The 6,379-nt window shown below is 38.8% G+C and overlaps 2 non-coding genes across 12 annotated transcripts in view; both read left to right on the top strand.

The window, feature by feature from the left end:
• The first annotated feature begins 3,641 nt into the window (after positions 1 to 3,641).
• TRNAS-AGA (transfer RNA serine (anticodon AGA)) lies at positions 3,642 to 3,723 on the top strand. Its single transcript has one exon. It is a non-coding gene; the product is annotated as a tRNA-Ser (tRNA).
• A 916-nt stretch (positions 3,724 to 4,639) lies between these two features.
• The window catches only part of LOC100372112 (adenylate kinase 9), a 41,361-nt gene continuing 39,621 nt past the window's right edge, over positions 4,640 to 6,379 (top strand). For all 11 annotated transcript variants that reach the window (XR_014930846.1, XR_014930844.1, XR_014930842.1 and 8 more), the window contains exons 1-2: positions 4,640 to 4,682; positions 5,699 to 5,917. This is a non-coding gene — a transcript (adenylate kinase 9). The remainder of the gene's footprint in view (positions 4,683 to 5,698; positions 5,918 to 6,379) is intronic.

Genomic DNA, 6,379 nt, shown 5'->3' with positions numbered 1-6,379 from the left:
AGCCCGGTGTATATGTAACACGGATGACAATATGGATCAGAATGCCGTAAATCATGCTTTTATTTCGGTTATTGAAAACCATATCTTTGAATGTTTCGTAACCTCCTTTTCGACACGCGAGATTCAATATTTATCAATCCCAGCCCTTTCTAAAATATTGCAGCCGAAACTTGAAACAAGACCAAGCAAACATACGTACGTCGAACATGAGCCTTTGCGCTCTTATCGTGTGCTGTTATCATCGCTTGGGACTCAATTCTCGCGCGTGCGCAGATGACGACCCTCCCGCTTTAAAGGCCGACATTTACGACCCATTGGCTGGGCGGAACTTAGTAATCTAATTTGACTGATTAGTCAACGACAGCAACTGTCAATCGTTCATTAAATGTAGATATGTGTATGTGTATGTGCATACTAGTAGTTACTGATCTGAGCGCGGCTGTGTAAAGTGAAATAAGCAATTCATTTCTGGTGACGAGGCAGCTTGTTGGAATCCGAATTCAAGTCGGGTGTACTAGTATGCACAGTTCATTCCAAAGTGACATGAATAGAAATCAACATCACCCTTCACAACATTGTAGGGCTGACCAAAGAGAGTCGGCCAGGGGTATTTTCGTAAGCTGTAATCAATTGTTTTTATTTTCGTAATAATATAATTTAAATAAATATAAAATATAAATCCGTAGACATGGGCAAGGTGTAAAATGTAATAGGCTATTTTATTCGTCCGTAATTTGTACAAAGTTATTTTACAATGTTATTTTTTGTAAGCGCATAAAGCACTTTTCAAATTAAATGTCGTAATTCGTATGCAATTTCCAAGTTTGATTCTTAAACTCAAATTATCAAAAATATTATAAAAATGTAAAATGTAATTAGGAATTTGCTTTATCTGTAAAGTGTAAAAACCTAATTTTTACTGTAAATGAAATTTTCATTTTATTTCCTGTAAACACGTAAAATGCCGTCTTTATTTCCTGTAACCTGTCAAGTGTGGGTACCAAACAACTGAAGACTGCCCTCAAGGCTTGTATTCTGGGTTCTTTTTCCGACTGCTACTTTTAGCCTCAGACTAGTTTTAGCACACCCAGCAAACATGCAGTAACTCCTGGTGACCCTGATGTAGTCAGTGTGAACATACAACAAACGTAATCATATACTATCAGATTAATATTAATCAAGTCACATCGCACAATGTTCAGCTCTTAGCAGGAATACCAGTCCGAATAGAACCATGTGCGTGCACGTCAATTCTCAACGAGTTAGAGCCCGTACAGTAGCATAGGGCTTACATCCAAATCAAACAATGTACGAGTGTATCGTTTAACCTGGTGCCGTTCCTAATATTACAACATTAAATATTGTCGAATTTCCAACGTCCGACAAGTCTACTTGGGCAAAACACGTCAAAAGATGACGGCAAAGCGATACAAAATTGCAACAGTTGTACAATATTATGACAAATTAAAATTGAATGAAGTGCACTCCAAGTAAGCTCAGAATATGCATAAAATGTGTAACCCTACTAGCGTACGTGTTACTTATTAGTGTCGTACGACGAATGTCAATGTGTTGTAGTCAGATCTTGTAGTTAACCGTGAAGAATTAATATACGTATCCAACGAAGTCTGACCACTGTTTCAACAATGTGTTGACATTTTCCGCGTGAAGACGACTGGCATTCAAGTTGGCTTTCTCGAAGATGCACACCCAGCAATCATGGTTAAAGCCAGAGTTCACCGTAATGACAGTCCCACGTTTAGTTGGTTGAGACTTGCAACTTTCCTGCATTGGTGATGTATTAGTGTTGCAGACAATAATACTCACCGCGGTTACGTTAGATTGAGTAGCCCGGATCATGTGACCAGGCATACTTATATAGATATCAATATCCAGGTGCACATACTCAGTATTCCAATTTTCCTGACAGTCATATACACAAGAGAGGCGGCGGCACAAAATTTGGCATGGGGCGAGATCTGGTCACCAACCTTGCACCGAAGGCGCGAGCTTACTAGGGAAATCTAGACCCTCTGAAACGCTATTTCCTGCATTTTGAGGGACAAATTTTGCTGACACGAAGGGTTCCGGGTTGCCCCCCCCCCCGCTGTGCCGCCGCGACTGCACAAAAGTATACAACAGTTACTGTTTTCATCCAATAGAACTATCAAGCCGTTCAACAATCACCCATCATTTATAATATACACTTTTACACAAGCCGTTACATCTTTATACAGCATTTCTAGCCCCCCCCCCCCCCGTGACACTGACTAGCACCATATCACCACGTTCCTCCCATCAGACAGCCTGGTAAATATTTATTCAACATATTTGAAATCAGAAATAGCAATGACTTAAATTTTACTTTAGTACTGTATTTTATTGCTAACATTATTTCCTATAGTATGCAGACATTTTTAACATTCACACTCTACTGAAAACACATGATTATATCGCCCTTCTAATTGTTTCTAATCCAACGAAAGCGGTCAACGTATGTCTTCAAAAGGACCATCGCACGTATTGCTAATTTGCCTAATCAATAGAATTTTCATGCCGAATGCCCTGAAAATTTACTAGTAGTATACGGTGTTTTGAAATGCATCATTGATCAACCACAAAACAAAACCTCACTATTTAAAAAAAAAGAAGAACCAATTTATGATATATAACACTGGATTTTCCCGCAGAATAATTTTGTCAATGTCTCCGTAATAACTTGTTTAGGAATATTCGGGGAATGTTGGATATCATGATGACAGCGGGGGGGGGGGGCAGTGGCGAGGAGCAATTATCGGCGACGAGGGGGGTGATTCGTCAGTTGCCGCGGTTGACGACGGCATTGTACTGCGATATGGGCACAGGTAGAATATTTAAGGTGATATTAAAGAAACAGAAGAAGAAACATGTATAACTGTATAAATATGTATAATTTATGTACTGGATTGCCCGCAAATAATCATTTTGTCAATGTCCTCTTGATCATAACTTGTTGGATATGGCAGCGCGGTGAGGGCAGTGTTAAGAAGCAATTATCAAGGACAAGGGGTAATTCGTCAATTGTCGCAGATGACGACGGTATCGTACTGCGATATGGACACAGGTAGAATATGTACGGTGATATTATTCTGTGTATATCAGTATATTACAGCGATTATACCTGTACGGACTCTTGGCCGGAGAGCACTTGAAAAGAGGAGATAATCTACTAACAGTTCGTATATCCACACTCGCTTGTTAGCCATGAATACAATTACGAATTATTAATGTAAGAGGTCTTAAGTCGGGACCCCTGGCGAGTTTGGGCCTTCTGGACTGAACTCTGTTTTAAATTAATTTATTTACCCGTATAGGGTATGCGTAGAATCAACTTTTGGTGATAATCGCAGTCCGGGAGTCCAGATTCTTCAAAAACCCGCCCCTTGAAACAAATTTATCAATACAAGCCATTGTAAAATGATTTTATCATTGTCAAATGTCACACATTACATGCATATATCAACACAGCAAAAAACACGACCTATTTAAATCCTGAAAATATTAAAGAGAGACCCATTTTTTATTTGGAAATCTCGCGTCATTATATATATACTATGCGTGTATGGCGAATCAGGTTATCTTTCTATAAAGTGTGCATGTAAGTAGTCGTGGCCGAGCGGTTAAGGCGATAGACTAGAAATCTATTGGGGTCTCCCCGCGCAGGTTCGAATCCTGCCGACTACGCCACTTTCTTTTGTTATTTCAACTCGCATGTACGATACAATCGACATTCATTAACAGTCGACATAGTCTACACATTTTTGTTTATGTTTCTTTTATTCCTTCTTCATTGCAATACATGTATGTGGAATTTCTCACGAACTTGAGAGAACCATAGGCCTACAATTCCAAACAACACCATAACAAAATAGTTAAGGAAATCTGACTACATGTTTCATTGGTTGTCAACAATCTATACATTTTACCTTAGTTTCAGTCCGTGTTATTTTTCCCTCTGTCGCCCGATCATAATGATACCGGAAGTGCAAGACAGCGGTGTATTGATATCATTATTGATATATACTTTTTATGACGTAATTGAACAATAGTGACGCCAGTAGCATGTCGTTTATTTTTCAATAAATCGATTTTGTTATATATTTAAAAGCAATCCTGTCTGTCTTGTGTTGCATGTCAATTTTGTCAGTCGGCTTGCTTGGTTTTAACTTCGTGCCTCCTCCATAATTTCAAATGACACTAACAATGTAGCCCGGTGTACATGTAACACTGATGACAATATGGATCAGAATGCCGCAAATCATGTTTTTATTTCGGTTATTGAAAACCATATCTTTCAAGTTGAATGTTTCGTAACCTCCTTTTCGACACGCGGGACCCGAATTATAACTATTCCCAGCACATTTCAGAATCTGGCAACCTTAAAACATGGTCCGAATCGCATGGTTTCTTCATTACGACTTTACTACCTCCAACGAGCTGCAGTCCCCACACCGAGGGACTGTGAACGAGCGAACAAACCGCACCTCGTCCTTAGCTAGCGAAAACAACCTGTTGACCTGTGGCCTTCTTTGCGAACTGTAATATATAACGCATGCGCAAACCAATAAGCATACTCTCTCGCAAAATATCGCGTGAGTTTACCACGATCGCTATGGTGACCAAACAAAATGGCGGCAGCTGAGGTAGGTGACCATTTCTTTCGGAAATGTCTCGAAATCCTTGGTCTTTTGTTCAAACATCTCCCCATTTTTAGAAATATATGGACATTTTATTTAGCCAGTGATCATTGGAGAGAGGTGTATCTCCTGTCTGCATATCTTTAATAAGCATCAATACTTGTTCGTGTTCAACTTCGTTCAGTCATCTGAAACTAGTTTGTTTACATGATGTATTTATATATAAAACTGTATATACAGCATAGACATCAACGTTGTCATTGATTTCATAGAATCGTTCGTTTGTGTTTCTCGGGTGTAAGTAGATGTCCCTGTGACCGCATCCAGTCTTTCATAATCTCGAAAAGTTTGAGAGTACGGTTCACACAGCTGATCTCACCGATATGAGTTTCTCCACGGGCAATTGCCTGGAATCCAGCCATTTAAAGTACAACTGAAAATTATTTTTACACCTTGCGCCATGATTTATAAAAGCATGCTGTCGTGATGGCTGATATTCACTAGTTCACACTTTCCATGCATGCTGGCACACAACAGTCACTAAATCAAATAATGGACCTAGTAATAGAATATAGTCATTGATTCAGATGTTTATCGGAAATCAGCAATTTGCTGGTGTATAATAATTTGAAATTGTAAAGTTATATCCGAAAGGATGTTTTTTTCCCCAAGACTCTTGTATTTGTCATATATCAATGGCTAACAACAATTTATATTTTTGATAATTTGAAATTGTCAAATTCAATAGGGTCCAGTTGTCTGGGTTCTTGTCCAAAAGTGAATCTTGTTTGTCCAATAAACTGTTATGCCCATTCAAGAGTAAATTAAATTGTACATTCTTTCATTTACTTTCTAATTTTTCAGTAGATTGTTATAATATTGAATGACTGTTACTCCAAAAGCACCATTTCTAACTGGTCCCTCTTTCAAATGCCCTGATTCTAAAAGATGACCAGACCCAAACAAACAGACATGGATTATCTAAAAACTACTTATTTCATTGCAATCTCGTGTTTTTGTAGGAAGATTTGCCGGCTGTTACACCCAGTGTCACATTAGACTTGGCTGACACAAGATCAGGAACCATGAATGTAGGGGAGAATGCAGAAGGTAGTCTTACTGGAAGATTAGATCCAGCTCTGAGTAGAGCTGTTAGTGTCACTGGTGTCAGTGATAATGTTGCTAGTACAATTTCTGAAATTATGCAGCCACTTGATGCTGATCCTTTTGATGAAGACCAAGTGAGTAATTTATGCTACCTCATACCACAGTACCTCATACCACAGTACCTCATACCACAGTACCTCATACCACACTACCTTATACCACAGTACCTTATACCACAGTACCTCATACCACAGTACCTCATACCACACTACCTTATACCACAGTACCTTATACCACAGTACCTCATACCACAGTACCTCATACCACACTACCTTATACCACAGTTCCTTTATACCACAGTGCCTCTAGACTGTGCTTATACATGTTATAGTACAAAATAAGTTCATTACTATTGAACTAAAGATGAATGAAAGGCATGTAAGACTACCATTTATTCTTCATTGGGCTGCTGCACTGTTTCATGTGGCACATGTAATTCTAATATGTGAAACAAATGTATCTTTTATGACACCCTGCACATATTCTTTCTACAAGTTCTAAGTCTGTGATTTGCACTAGGATGCCATAATGCAATG

Source organism: Saccoglossus kowalevskii, chromosome 11, assembly GCF_978046115.1.
Source record: "Saccoglossus kowalevskii chromosome 11, keSacKowa6.1, whole genome shotgun sequence".
NCBI classification, from domain to species: domain Eukaryota; kingdom Metazoa; phylum Hemichordata; class Enteropneusta; family Harrimaniidae; genus Saccoglossus; species Saccoglossus kowalevskii.
This window is presented reverse-complemented; position numbering and strand designations above follow the sequence as displayed.